Raw genomic sequence first — 15368 nt, forward strand, 5'->3', positions numbered from 1 at the left:
CTTTCTCTCTCTCTCATGGTCAATCAGTAGGTAGCTCTAGAACACATTAGGGTAAAAAAAGTCTAAAATTCTGCAAGATATCTGTGAGCAAGTGCTCACTACATGTAGTGATACCCCGCTCTGATGTGAATATGCAAAATAAACAAAGTCATCATTTATTCCTGTTGACATCCGATTGGTACAAAAATATACATACTGTGTTAAAATTTCAAGCATCTGCAATAAATGGTTGCCGAGAAATCTTTGACGAGAATTTGCTTGAAAATTTTGGCAAAAACTAAACAAAGTCGTCATTTAACAAGAAGTTGACATCCGATTGGTACAAAAATATTTCTCACTATATGGCATGCCAAAACATATGCTGTGTTATGTAAGCCTTCTGTCTTACGGATCCGATTGAGGGTCAGCTCAAACTTAGTGATGACAATTAATTAAGTACAGTATCTCTTTCTCAAGCGGTTTTATTAAGCGTGATCGTATAGTTACAACAATTAAAAGCAGCCCAAATCAAGAGTCTAAGAATCTCTTTAAGCGGAATCTATCCAAGCGGAATCTATCTCTAAATCTGTTCAACATCATTTTACATGGGTATATATAAGGTTTTACTTATGATGGACAGTTCTGACTAGTTCGGCCCATTTACGACGATCATGAGTGAACATTTAGTGTTCAAAATTAAGATTAATAGTTTATTCCTAAATAAAGTAACAAACCGTCAAAACTGCCAATCAAAGAGTCTTGATGCAGGATGTGAGTCTCCGAGTCCTGGGTCTCGGAGTCCCCCACCTAGTATGAGGCATCACTTACTCATAATACGTTCATTCATACATAGCATAAAAGGTTACAAAGGTTAATATATAGAATACACAATACATGACTCAATATAGAGTACCAGAGCTAACGTTGAAGACACAGAATCGCCAAATATGTCACTTGTTGTTAAACTCTCAATTTGGATATTATTATGCCCGTATTATGCACCTGGTTTCATAACATCATTTAGGAATACTACGCATTGCTACAAGAGTCACAGAGTTCATTCTGTTAATTATCATTAACACCATTCAGTGCGCAGCACCTAGGTACACTCAAATATCATAGTGACCATTATTTAATACTAGCAATTTAAGGTCATTGCATGGCTATCTGTTTACAGTTAAAATTTCAAGCATCTGCGATAAATAGTTGCTGAAAAAAATGCGACAGAAATTTTTGTTACCGACAGAGGTACGGACACTGGACAAAAAGTGATCAGAAAAGCTAGCTCACTTGAGCTTTCAGCTAAGGTGAGCTAAAAATAAACAGTTCATGGTATTACTAATTTATATGTTTCCCTTCTGTAATACTGAAGTATGTATTTTCTAAAAAAAATTCTTAATATGACAACACATTACCAAGAAGTATGTTTCAAGTTTTAACTCAGTGACACATACATGTTGTACTGTTTTAGAAATTTAGGATAATCTATTAGTCTATGGAACTTCTGATGACAAATACCGGTATGTTGAAATGAGAGATCAGAAATCTTCACAAAAGCTGAATTGAGGGATGATATCCTTTAAAAACACAATATACTACTTTTTCGGAAATGAATTTTTTCTTTCAAATCAAACTAGAACTGTCCTAATGGGGCTAATACCCTCGCAAGGCTAATTTCAAATGGGACAAATAATTGAATTGAATAATAAAGGTTTGGAACACATACAAATACAAAAATTCTAGAATTGTAAAAAAAAAAAAATCAAAATTGTCAAAATTTCACTGTATATATATATATATTATATATATAACAGTAATACATTTACAAATTATGTATCTGATGATATTTTTTTTATTTAATTGTTTTAAAGAAAAACCAACAAAATGACAATAACCCCTCCCTTTGCAAAAAATGAAAATACCGGTAGCCAAGCAATGCTCTTCTGTTGATAAAACTTTGAATATATTTCTAATAAGAGTCTTGACAGAGCCAGTCAGTTGTTTCAAATTTTCATCACTTTCTCCTATGGTACAATGGAACTCCATATCAGAAAATTGATCCCATAGGACTATGATTTTTTTTGATGAGCTTGTTAAATTTAATAAACTCCCAAAACATTACTATAATTCCATACTATGTAAAAATATGTAAAAAAAAAAAAAAAAAAAAAAGAAAATTTAATATTACAAACAATTTTCAAATTGCCAAAACACTACATATGTACAATCATATCAGTAATTTTGAATTTCATTTAAGTTAATGCCCTATAGAGTCACTTCATCAATTTACTTGACTAATAAATTTAAACAACTTCTAAAAGTAGTTTTACAACTTCTTTATTAATAATGATATTATTTATTTCCTTATGATGATAGAAACTTTTGGTTTCCATGAAACAGTTTTAAAATAGCCCCCAAACCACCGCCCATTTTACAGATTATCAATTTTCCATAAACACATGCTCCATCTTATCTAATGGCTCAGATAATGGCCCCCTTGGGAGTTGGGACAAATGAATTCAGCCACACTTGTCTTTGATGTCCTTATTAGCTCCTAAGAATTTATTTTGATTTGAACATATTTTTATTATACAAAAATACAATTGGGATTGGGCACAAGTTCCATAACTTAGTCCGCCCTCTCCCAATACAATTCACAATTCTGCTGTTGCACCGATATTTGCTTTGACCTGGCGATTAAATCAATAACAATCAAGAGAACTAGCGTCAAACAACTTAACTCTGTCCTAAACTTCGGATAATTCAACCCCTACACTTCTACATCGGCGAATTATTCAGATTTCTGTCAACATTTGATCTACTGAGAAGCCATGTAGTGACGTCACATAAAATCACATTCCGTTTGACTGGAAAGTGTGTTTTCCAAGAAGACAATGCCCGGTACATCGTGCGCGTTCTACCCAAGATTATTTACACAGAAATGGCATAAGAACAATGAGCTGGCCAGCACAGAGCCCCAACATCAACATCATTAAAAATATTTAGCTTTTGATTAAAAGAAACTTCAGGGAAGAGCGTGTTAGGATAATTTGTCTGCTCACCTGACGGCAGTAGACCAATCCACACTTTACAAAAGTTATGTCCCTTGGCTGCCATCTTTGGGGAAAAACCCACATATTTCTCACAGTAGCCTTTGTAGTTTAGAGGGTTGTAACTTTGTCATTTGACATTAAAAATCTGTTTCCGCAGTGAATTTTAATTGCCCCAAGTTGGGGCAACCAACACATCGAAGGAATAAATCAAATCCCAAGAGCTTTCTTCAGAGGACGCCCAAATATTTGGTTGCTTAAAGAAGGGAAAAGTTGCTTTTTCCCTTTTGACCTTTGGATTGACCCCGCAAAGAGGAACAACTTTTGCAAAGTGTGGATTGGACTGTTGTTGACACAACGACGTCAAAAATAAATCATTTAATGCTTATATTTACATTCCCTTACCGAAGAAATCAATTGTTCACTTAAATAAATCGATATAAAGTGCAGATCACGTAGGATAGCTGTTTTGTAAAACCGGTTTAAACTGGTTTTCACATAGACTGTTGAGATGAGATCCACGAGCATGAAAATATAATCCATGATAAATAGCTCTTGGAATGTTGCTTTTAACAATAGCGTCAATGTTGAATAATTATAAAACATGGTGTTTTGACAACATTCATGATATATCTAATACATTTTTTAACCAATAACCACAGGGGCTTGTGCAGAAAAAAAAATCGTTAAAAAAGTGGGTACTTCAATAACAAGGGAGGACGCCATCTTGGATATCGCCTCACTTCATCGGCTAATTTCTCATTTAAATTGTTAAACTAGACACTAGAGGTACCCACTTTTATAACGATGTTTCTTTATCTACACAAGCCCCTGTGCAATAACATAGAATTCACTGTTTGAGAACTGCTTATGTAAATTATTCGTAAATTCATACGCAGTGAATAGATGTTGCATTTAGAGGCATTTAAACATCATGGAATTTAATGGCTGTAAATATTGGTTTTTAATTCTACTTACGCTGCGCACTGCACTGATCAAAAGGGTCCCGACTTAATATACACTGGAATCGATGCGTGCACTTCTTCTGATTAATATTGCTTCCATTTCTTCTGAATATTGATTGGAATACGTTTTTTCTTGACTTCTTTTAAATTCTACCATGTCCAAATCTGCGTAGATTCTCAAGACCGACGCCACCCTTTCTCTTCACGCTTCCACGTCGTCACTAGTGATGCTGTTGCTATCTTTGCTCAGCCAATCAGAATCGCGGAATATTTGTCGGGCAATGGTAACGGGACGTTTCGCTCCTATAGACGTTTCGCGCCGAGACGTTTCGCTCCTAAAGACCTTTCGCCCTGAGACGTTTCCCACCTATATTATTTATTATATATTATTATTATATATATTGCAAGGTTTTAAAAATAATAATATTTAGATAAATATTTAAAAATAAATATATATGCGTGTCATTATTATTGACTTTATTGAAAACATATGATCATGTTCATTGTGGCACATTCACTGATAACTTTAATATTGTATAAAAACGATTATCCACGTGAAAATATATAATTATGTTTATTTAGCAATCGTTATTAAGTTCTGAATCGGTCTCCTAATAAAGGTGTGAAAATTAAATTGGAGGCGCTCCATGACAAGCTAAAGAGGAGAAATTAATTATGAGACGGGTGTTAATTATGAGAACTAGCGGTTACATATACATATGCGACATGATGAAATACATCGTAATTCATCATATAATAATTTATTAAGATATATATAATATGCAACTTGAAAACAATGAAAATTAAAAAATATATTGTTAATTTTGCTTACTTTTAGTGTTTTATCCAGGTTTTATATATAAATCATTGAAAAACATTTTTTTTTCATTTATACACAACGTTTTAATTTAAGTAAATATAATGAGTAAATATTAATATTTGTTTTCCCTCAGACTGAAATGTCACATTTTCATTGGATTAAACATGGCACGTGATTGCCTCATATATCTCTATGTAGGTTCTGTGAGGATTAATATTAGGCAATATGGCCGTCATTGGCCGCCGCCTCACCTACTCATCTCGATATTTCATATTATTTTAAAACACAAAAATCGTGTTCAGTAAGTCATTAAAATATTTAGAGTAGTGGCCCTTTGGAATTATTTTTTAGTTAGAGTAGTTGCCCTTTGAATATTGACGTCACATTGTTGTGTCTGGAGCAGAAGAAAATGGCAGCGTCTAAATTTGCTCAAATCTCTGCAAAGGTTTAAAATTGAATAGCAACAAAACATTGTAAGTAATATGGGTGAAGCAAAGATTTTTTTAAAGCGTATTTGAAAGGTGGTATTGATAATTTTGAAGAGTTTAAATGAGTTGGACGGGATGTAAGGCATCTTGTACATGGCTTTGCGTAGATCACCGCTACTGCAGTATTTTTGAATGAATATGTCGCTTGATAACGGGAAAACAAAACACTTATAAGGTTAGTTACAGACTCACTACGGAAATATATTGGGTTGATCAATCTCATAGACGGCTCGGCTTCGCCTCGCCATCTATGAGATTGATCAACCCAATATATTTCCGTAGTGAGTCAGTAACTAACCTAATAAGTAATAGTATTTATACGATATAAAATGGTTTGGGACAGTTTATGCTTTATAAACCGCGAAGCGGTTTATAAAAAAGAGTAAACTGTTTCAAACCATTTTATATCGTATAAAACTAATAAATAATGAATTCATTGCTTAAAATTTAATTTTTTTACTCTTCATTGTAGATAAAAACGGTCATTTGACCTTTAAAATGACGTAAAACTGTACAAAATTCAAACGTAACGTCAGGCGTATTGATACGTTTTTGACGTTATTCTTACTATGACGTAGGCAACATTCTTTATACGATATAAAATAATTTTTTAGCCAATCAGAAAGCACGTTACAACTAGAATTAAATTATTATGAAATACATCACAATAATCATATAAATTTTTTAGAACAATATATAAAATGCGATGTTTTATGATAAATATTAATACAAAATATTAAAATTGACTGCATTAAAAATCCTTCTTTTTTAAATTATCTTTGAAAAAATCTGAATTTATATAATGTGCCAAATCATTATCCGCGTGCATATATAATTATGTTTATTAAGCAATCATAATTAAATGTCTAATCAGCTTTCCCGTTTTTTAATAACTAATTTGGAGGTCCAGCTAGAAGTTAATGATGATAATTAGTTTACTGCATAATTACCACATAATTAAACGGCGCGAAACATCTCCGGACGAAAGGTCTTTCGGGGCGAACCGTCCCGCATTCGTCGGCAATTACCTCCGACAAAAAATAAACATACCTGTCAATTAAGTACAATTCAGATTGATAAAAAGGAAAAAATCCAAGATTTCTTCATTGATATACAATGTACATAATCTGTTTTTACCTGGAGATTCTCACAAGAATGAAAACAAATTTCTTATGGAGATTTATAATGGAAAATGTTGATATCTTTTCTTCATTTGGAAGTACAAGTTTGTGACACCTCGCACAATTTTTTAACGTTATCATATGAGATACTTTTATACGGTCTGCAGTGCAAAATCCCTGTAGACTTTTTATTTTGGGCTGTGTATTGAGAAACCTTAAGCAATAGAGAGGGCGATTCAAAACAGCTAGGGGATCTGGATTTTTTCTCTCTAGTGAATGGATGTACACATGTACTTTGGGCAGAGAGGTATTAATGATTTTCGAAATATTACGCAAAAAGTGGTAGAAGCTGAAACTTGGGACAGAGTATAATAATCTTATCCCATTTAATTTGATATGGATATACATGTACTTCCTTTATAATGAATGAAATTTTAATTTGCAAATTTATGATAGATTTTAAAACAATACTGAAGTTAAACAATAATTCATAATTAAACATTTTATTAACAGGCCATACCATAATATTCAACAAAATTCACATACAACAACTGCAAGTGATCCATGTACAACCTCGCCTAAAGAATGTATTGATGAGATTGGGGAGTCGTCATTGGATAGGGGGCCAACTCCAGCTGAAAATTGTTTTGAGGGACTATCATTACTTGCAGGTATTATGCTTCTTTAAGAAGGAAACAGCAAAGAATTTATAGAAGAAAGACAGCTTTAGAAGCATGTCTGTCATGAATGAAACATCAGGGAAAATTCGTTCAACAAGCATGCCTTTGTTGTGTAGACTATAAATTCACACCATGGTGCACCAGACACAAGTAATTGTCCCTGTACTTGAACATAATGATCATGATTCCTATTTATTGATATTAGACCATTTTCCTCTTTTAGAATGAAATTTTTTATCTGAGAACAAGCTTCAGAAATTGACAAATCTCTGGCCAAATATGGACATTTAACGTAGCTCGCGGGTTTGCTGACGTCACAGTAGGATTCGACGTAAAGAGTTGACCGTCATAGTAAACTCATAGGCTACATTTTTTTTTAAAATGACAAATTAGATATTTAGAAGTATAAAGGGAAATATTTCAAAAAGCTTAAATGCAGTTTATTACTGTTTATACAAACATTTATTATGATCAAGTGCTGAAAATTTAAAGATGTCACATGCATTGTCACATTTTGTTCTATAAAGTATGAGTGTGCGTTGGAACTCCTCCACTTAAAATCATGTTTTAAAATAGACAAGTAAATTAATTGAACCGTATGCATTAACTTCGCTATTTTTTTTTTTTACAAATATAACTTCCGTAATTTTAACTACCGATCAAATTTTTAAAATTCTTTTGTATTATTGTATACGATTACAAACTTTTATGTCAGTAGTTGCCTGGAAATTTTTTGCATTGATTGACTCAGAGTTTCATAAAAACAAAAATAGCAATTTTCTGTGTCTTTACAGCCTTACATTTATTGCATTTGTGCATTTGATAACATTTACAATAATGTATATATAGGATCTCTCATGATTTGCGATGGTATATGATTTTTATCCAACGAGTTATGTGTTTTCTATCCCCGAGCCTTGGCGAGGGGATAGAAAACACACAACGAGTTGGATAAAAATCATATACCATCGCAAATCATGAGAGATTCTTTTTATCACATGTTTTAGCAAGTATTTTGTTAATCCCAACTTTTTCTGTAAAAATTGTGATTGTGAGCCGCACAACACATTATTTACAACACGTCAACAACGTTACGCATGGAAAAAAAGTTCCTTGAAGTTTAACAAACAGACATTCATTTTCTAACATTTTTTTATGAATTCATGACAAATAACTGAAACAACATTAAATGTTTCAAATTTATATCTCAACACCCCTCAACTTAATTAATTATTTACTTTTTCATTCTACGTCAATCAACCGTCTAAACCTACGTAATGATTAACTATGACGTCACGTGGCGTAAGAACACACAGTGGAATATCAAAAATTTATCCCATGAGTGATATCCACCGTATATTTGGATAAACATGTGATAAAATTAGTATTTACATGTTCTAAAATGTGTTAATCAGCTAGTCTTGTCAATAAATGCATTTCAATTTTTGGGTTCGCAGACGTAAGGAAATAATGACGTCGGGCTAACGTCGTAATGAAAATATAAGGTTTTGAGAAATCTTTTAAATCTTAAAAGTTGTTTTGCCAAAATTTGGCCGAGAACACATACTGATTATTTGTTATGAATTGATTTAAAATTGTCTCCTCTGTTATTGTGTTGAGTATAATTAATTTCGTCTGAATCGTTTAAAAGTTTGGAGCATAGTTTTGTCATGCGTTTCTCGACTAAGATGTGCATTTTACTATATATTTCATTGAAATGGCGTTGCTTGATTTTATTAATGACACTGTATTTAAAACATGGTAACATTATTACCGCGCAGACGAATCTCAAATAAATTTTAGAAATAAAACTCTGAAACCTATGGATCACGCGGACAAATTTTCAAGGTAGGTTTTCTCACAAGTATGTAAACCCGCGAGCTACCTTAATTTCAACAATCCCACACTCTCTATTTTCACACAGTTTACCATCAGGAGTTGCAGCAAGAAATGGGAATGCATTATTGATAATCAGTCCACAATCATGAAGGTGTGCATTTTGGACTGATTTGAGTTTTGCTCATTTCTCCCTGGCCAGTTTTTCCCTACTTAATCCATATTCTGTAGCTGCAGACTTTGTCGATGATTTACTTTGAAAAAGGGAGTTTAACAGCAAATCATTTGGTTGTTTGTTCCTTTTTACAACTCGATGCATCTGTGATGCTGTGATGCGGTTTGCCCGATATTTAAACCAGACAGGATTTTCATATTGGTTCCTTGTTGTTTTTTCTATGTCTTCTGGATTAGAGGGGATCAGTTCTTCTGTTAGTAATTCCTTGTACCATGGGGGGAGTTTCACAACTGATGTCTGTGGAAAGGTAGTATCTCCACAATACATTTAATAACAATCCATCATTCACTCGTATGCCCTTTGATTTTGACTGAAATTAATTAGGCACCAATTTGAACATGTTGAAAATAATTTTTTTAACAATTGGTTTTAATCAAGTTCACATCAGTAATTATATTGTTTGTACATGTGTTTAAAGAAATACCGGTATATCAATGCAAACTTTCAAGTTTGCATCTAATATAAAATCATTATAGAATACATGAATAGGTATTTAAGTGGCAAATTTTATTTGTATCTTAATGCTATTAAACATTTAATTTGGTCCACAGATTCATGTCAGATCAACCATCTAATGCATAAAAAGCTACAAGAGACAGAGGAAAAACTTCATCATCAGACAGTTCTTAACCAGCATTTAAACTTACAATTATCAACCGTTCGAAATCAACCAGATTTTGCAATTTATATTTTCCTTCCCATAAGGATTATTCATGCTAAATCACGTTGAATTTGCCTCAGAGAAGAAAATCACTGGTTTATTTTTCTACTACACTAACCTTAAACATTCAACTTTTGTAACTTTGTACAACATTTTAACTGAACAACAAATGCCAGTATTCCCAAAGAAAAGGAAAGATGTGAAAACCATAAAACCAGAAACTCAGCTACTATTAACTCTGATGCGACTTCGCCATAACTTTGGATTGAAAGACCTAGCTGCTCGGTTTTTGATATCAACTCAGTCTGTGAGTGAAATATTTTCTGCGTTGATTGAACATATGTATTTGATCCTTGGATCCATACCAATATGGCCACACAGAAATGACATAATTCGAAATATGCCTTTGCAATTCAGAGTAGAATTTCCAGACACTTTAGCCATCATTGATTGCACAGAACTTAAGACCCAAAAACCGTCATCGTTAAAATTACAGTCACAGATGTACTCTGATTATAAGTCAGCAACAACCCTGAAAGGACTGGTAGCATGTGACCCCATGGGCAACATAATTTTTGTAAGTGAGCTGTTTACAGGATCAATGCCGACAAAGGTTTCACGATATCTGGTGAACTTCAGAATGTTGGATTGCATCTTAACTTGCCATCTTTTGTGAATTCGGGTATTCAAATGTGTCAGGCAGATGTAGAAATTACACAAAAAATTGCAGCCCATCGTATTCATGTTGAAAGGGCAATTAGGAAAATAAGAACCTTCAAAATATTGTCTGGTTGCATTCCCACTAGTCTGTTCGGATCAATTAATAAAATCTGGACCGTTTGTGTACTACTAACTCTGTGGCAGAATCCGGTGTTGAAAAATAAGTGATTTTTTTGCTTAATCAAAAACATGTATTTGATTTGTACAATCTTGATTCTTAAATTGAACATCTATGTATTGAATATATATGGTTACATACATGTATGTCTTATGTTGATTCTTTCTGTTGGATGATTATGTGCGAGCAGTGTATTGTATTACACACCTGATAGCTGAGAGCTGACCCAAGCTTCACATCACCAAATTCACTTTTTATTGTTGGTACATGTATTGTATTCAACTTTGATATTGGTAGTCCATCCAGTGACTTCAGCATTTGATGTGATTGTTCTGTCAACTCAGGTACTCTATTGTTATATTAATTCAGATGTGATTGAATCAGGTGATGATTTTTACAATAGAATTAATAAAATTTACAATTTATCAGATAATTCATATACCTGGATTTAATTTCTTTTGGAAGAACTGGAACTTTTTTGTGAGTTTCCTTAGCTTTAACAACCAACACTTCATTTATTGAAACAGGCTGTATTTTATTTCCTCTTGGTATATTCCATTGCTGGGGAAGGCTTGTACAAGATTGCTCGGTGGGGACATCCATAACACCAAGAACTTTGAACTGTTGTATACATTTTGTTAGTCCAACTATATGGGAGCATTTACCGGAAACCCTGCAATTTTTTTGGAATATTTTCTCATGAATTATAGGATATTTGTTGTCTTTAATAACAGTATAATAGAAGTTTTAAATATTTACACAGATGAAAGTATGAAGATTAGAACAATATCAACAAAACAGCAAAAGTCAATATATGTTAGTGAAACTATTTATGTGCGACAAAGAACTGTTGATTGTTTGTCAATAAGATTTAATATGACAAAATTCAGGTATATATATTGTGTATCATCACAAGGATTATAAAATCATTAATTCATTAGTTTTACCTTTCATATAACATATACGTAGTGTTTTACCCTGATACATGTGTATTAATAATTTACCGTCAATATTACAAAAGGAGTGGACTCGGAGCAGCTGATTGAATACGAAACATACATGTAGCAACTTTTGAAAAATTATAATACCTCTTTAACAACAAAAACACCAAACAGCAACAACTATGCAAAAGAACTCGTAAAAACAGGGTTAATTATCTGTGTCAAGTTTACCCAGCTGTACATGAACAATACGCGTCCGTTACAGCGGTGTATATGTGTATTTTTCATCATTGGGGTTGTTACCCAATTCACACTAGTCTGGAAATGTAAAATGCATACATTAACATGTATATTTAAGATAATAGGTGCATATATCAGCCCTACCGGTGTTTCCCCCTTCCTCATGCTTCGGAAGCATCTTGCGCTAATAATTACAGTGTTATCTTTGTTTTTGTTAATAGTTACGTTGTGAATGTACCCTTCTTGAAAATAAATTAAACCTTTTGACAGACTTTTCTCAGAAAAGGCGTGATTAAACGACGCTATTGTGAAGTTGTCAGGGACGAGTTCTAAATCCCCCGCCATGTTGTTTACAATTTCACTCCTCATTTCGTTATTTTCGTATCAATTTTTTACATAGAGCCAAAAAAGTGGGGGGGGGGCAACTCCATGTTAATTCACTTTTTTCTATGTAAATTTTAAAAAATTTGTCGCTGCGAGCAAAAGTGCCCCCCCCCCCCCCCCCCCCCCCCTGATGCTACGTGCCTGTAGAGTCTCGTGATTTTGGTTGCCATCGGTGGGCGGGGCGTGGAAGCGTGAATTTTAAGATAATGACATCATTTTCATGATGTGATCCAACATATTAGCTCGAACGATAAATTTTCGACTTCTTGTGTTTTATCCTATTTATATATGTACTTGATCTATCTACTTATTTAAATCTGATTAATTATTTAGATGTATGTGTATTTTAAAAAAAAAATCATAATTCTCATATATTTGCAACAGACAAACATCAGCATGCGCAGATCCAGAATTTTTTTTCTGTCAACTAAAATTTTCGATATATATAATAAATAAGCATTTCCAAGAGAAACACCATATCAATTTTCCCCAACTTTGAGCTTTGTTGCTACAGGTAAAGAAAGTGGGCGCTTAAGATGTAGATTCGGCAGGAATCTGGGCGCACAACGAGAGTGGAAATTTTATCAATTAATTTGGCAGATTTTCCGAATCATAACCGTTATTTGGTTTCTGCTGGACGTGGAATGGGTATCAAAATGTTTGTAATGCAAAAGGTTTTATCATAATATGGGTCTAAATATAGCAACACGATGCAATTCATGCAAAATCATACTTATTTACAGCTGTTTTTAAATGATTTTATTGTCTCTGGGTCTTCTCTCCACAAATTTGAAAAGTGCAAAGATTACATATTTCAACATTAAAGATGTCGCTTTTTAAAAAAAGATGGAGAAATGACCCAGAGATGACTAATTATGTACTTTTTCAAAATATTTTTGGGAGGATAAAAAACAAAGTCCATGGATATAGCAATGTTGTTTCAAACAATACTTTATACCGCATATTGTTAAGTCACGCATGGCTCAGTGGTTTCGTCCTGGATTAGTGAATACATACATGCGGTGTTTGGGGTTCACATCCTACCGGTGACTCCTTTTTCATTTTATTTTTTTTAAACTTTTTTTGTTCTTAAATTATGTTGATATAACATGATGTTGAATTATAGAATACCGGTATATTTTAATTTGCTGTTATTGATTTCTACCGTATAAACACTATTTTCTGTTCTTATTACTAGTTTATTAAGATATACGAAATAAATGAATTAAAATATGTATGCATTAACATTTCCAATATAACTAGTTATCGGTTAACCCTCTCATTGCCATTTTTAGAAAGCTTGTGAGGTTTTTTTAATAGCCGAAATAGACATGTACTTCAACCCTCAACATGATATAGCTTGAGTAATTAATTTTTGTTCAAATCTGTACATAGCCTTTCCAGGTTATAGACATTTAAATCACTATTGATTCGTGTCGATGATTCCTGCAAACTTATAATCTTGTGCGCCCAATTTTTTTACCCAATACAAGTACCTGATGCAAAAATGTTCCAGTGAGTCCAATTTAAGTTCATTAATTTTGCAATGAAATAGAACAACAGATTGCGTTATTTTAAAGGTCGTTTATTCAATGAACCAAATTTGTATTGTTTAATGAGAATCAGAATGAGAGAATTTTAATTTGCCTGGTTCTGATAAGACATTAATTTATTACCAAGGAAGAATATATGCTGGACATGTTAATTAATCTATTATGTTTAACAATCTTGGAACCTACACCCCCCCCCCCCCCTGCTGTGCACAAATGCAAATTACCATCTCATTCTGTAACATGATAAAGTATTTTGACCATGGTTGTTAATGAGTACCCCCCTTACATGCACACAATCATTATTTTACAAGCTTGACTTACAATTAAAGAGATATTGATAAAACACACACAAGTATATTATTAAAAAATTTGTTGCCAAAAATTTACATTTCATTTACAATAAAATTTGTTTTTGGGGAGGGGGGTGTGTGTGTTTCCGACGGTTATTTGAGTTTGCCGGGGGGGGGGGGGGGGGGGTCATAGACATATTTTTGGTAATTCTATAATGCAATTTAAAGATATTTGAATTTTGCCGGACCCCTTAACCCCCTCTAGATCCGCGCATGATCAGAATTAAAAATTTACAGACTGACTATTAGCCTTCTACGTTCTTGAGCCTAGCTATAACAGGTCTAGGCACATAATATCTAGGCAACCTTAGTTTTTGGAGGTAACCTCAATTTCAAGATGGCTGCCAATTTTTACCATATATGGAAAGTCGCTTTGCATTGTGGGTGAAATTACCCTCCATTTTTGGAGGAAAGCATGAACAGCAATGTTAAGGAGAAAAAATACAGCTGAAAAACGATATTTTTTTTAAATCAATGAAGAAATTGCTTGACCGGAGTATTTCTTAACATTTTTATATCATATATTGACAACGATGTCAAACACAATACTTGATGCATTTTTGTGACGTCATATATACTTCATTGTCACGTGACGTGCGTTTCCTAACATTACATATTGTCTAATTAAATTGCATCGGTGGAGGTGATTAATGAAATTGAAAATCATAAATATTTTAAAGAAAAATCCTTTGTTATATAATACACTTTGAAGTTCTTGCTTGCATGGGCTTCAAATACATATTTCGTTTATTTAAGATTTTGTTAAAACATGTCGCAAAATCATCAAAATAAGGTACATTTTTACTAATCTTTCACCTGCGCCGAACTCTTTTTATATGCCGTAACATTCCTTTGTTCACTTGTTTACACATAACAGGGAAAGTCTCCAAACCACTAATTTATAAATAGTCTTTTACTTTAAACGAAGCTTTAAATCTACAGATTTTTTTAATTCTAATTACTGATATGAATGAATTCTGTACATCTTACAAAAACGACAGCATCAATGTAAAGGGAACAATCAGTTTCGATATAATTTACTTTTAACGTTACGATACATTCCCTGAGACACATCGAAAGGAATGCAGATCGTGACGCCAAAGTTGATTATGACGTCATATTATATGAAATATTAATAGACAAGTGACTTTCTTCACATCGCTATGGGAAGCCTTAATTAGGGTATCCCACTCCTCAATGTTCTTGTATCAAGAATTTCTTGAGAAG

At 33.1% G+C, this 15368-nt stretch overlaps 1 protein-coding gene and 1 long non-coding RNA gene across 2 annotated transcripts in view; one reads left to right on the forward strand and one right to left on the reverse strand.

Moving 5' to 3' along the window:
- Positions 1-4235, reverse strand: part of LOC128159144 (serine/threonine-protein phosphatase 6 regulatory ankyrin repeat subunit B-like) — a 60696-nt gene extending 56461 nt beyond the window's left edge. Inside the window, exon 1 of the mRNA XM_052822201.1 lies at positions 4008-4235. The gene's annotated coding sequence lies outside the window, so the exon portion shown is untranslated. The remainder of the gene's footprint in view (positions 1-4007) is intronic.
- A 2720-nt stretch (positions 4236-6955) lies between these two features.
- Positions 6956-11110, forward strand: LOC128159157 (uncharacterized). The gene is made up of 2 exons (XR_008240127.1): positions 6956-7094; positions 9726-11110. It is a non-coding gene; the product is annotated as an uncharacterized LOC128159157 (long non-coding RNA).
- The last annotated feature ends 4258 nt before the right edge of the window (positions 11111-15368 follow it).

The sequence above is a fragment of the Crassostrea angulata genome, chromosome 8 (assembly GCF_025612915.1).
Source record: "Crassostrea angulata isolate pt1a10 chromosome 8, ASM2561291v2, whole genome shotgun sequence".
Taxonomy (NCBI): domain Eukaryota; kingdom Metazoa; phylum Mollusca; class Bivalvia; order Ostreida; family Ostreidae; genus Magallana; species Magallana angulata.